Source organism: Propithecus coquereli, unplaced genomic scaffold, assembly GCF_000956105.1.
Source record: "Propithecus coquereli isolate 6110/MARCELLA unplaced genomic scaffold, Pcoq_1.0 Scaffold55, whole genome shotgun sequence".
NCBI lineage: Eukaryota > Metazoa > Chordata > Mammalia > Primates > Indriidae > Propithecus > Propithecus coquereli.
The window spans coordinates 350045-351068 of record NW_012151396.1 but is presented as its reverse complement, the minus strand read 5'-3'; positions in this window follow the sequence as shown (position 1 = coordinate 351068).

Here is a 1024-nt window from a genome sequence, read left to right as displayed (position 1 = left end):
CAGTGAGCAGAGGGCAGCTTTTATCACATCCACACACCATTCACGAATGATGCTGAGTGTGAATGGGCCAGAGTGTTCTGTACCTTCTATTTGTAAAATGGGGAGGAAAACCATTTTCTTAATAATATTGACTGATAACATGCACTGCATTGCATTCACTATTTTTCAGGGTTCATTTGTTGTTGTTTTTGTAAAGATAAAAAATAAAGTCCAGTCAGAATAATTCAGTAATTTTTAAAACACTGTAATGTACATGAACACACATGTGTGTACACACACAGACACTGTAAAACAAATACAAATATGGCAAATATGTATATCTCACCACCAATACAAAAAATAAGAAAAAAATAATAATGGAGATTAATGTTCACCTGTTAATTTAAAAAAAATTGAAATACTGAGAAATTTCACTTAGACTTATGAAATTCACTTTGCCTACTTTGGAGTTCAGATTGACTGTAATAGTCACAGAAGTTCCCTTCCATCTATCTAGCTAAGTTCATCAATAACCAGAAAAAATATATAACTTAAAAAAATACAAAGATTTATTAAGAATGTTACAGTGACAATAATTATAAGGTTTCTATGATGAGATTCTGATATAAATCTCTGGAATTTTTTCACTAACAAACTGATGCACATTCTTAGCTAGGAAAGAGCACATTCTACGAGATGAAGTATCACAAGAATGGAAAAAGAAGCACCATATGTACTCACCATCAAATTAGTATTAACTGACTTAACTGACCGACACTTAAGTGCACATATAGTAGTAACATTCATAGGGTGTCGAGCAGGTGGGGCGGAGAGGAGGGGATGGGTATATTCACACCTAATAGGTGCAGTGTACACTGTCTGAGGAATGGACATGCTTAAAGCTCTGACTCAGGTGGGGCAAAGGCAATATATGTAATCTAAACATTTGTACCCCCATAATATGCTGAAATAAAAAAAATTAATGTGGATTCTTCTTCCAGTCTTGCTAATTTTTAGTCCATCTTAGTTTCTTTGGTAATAATAT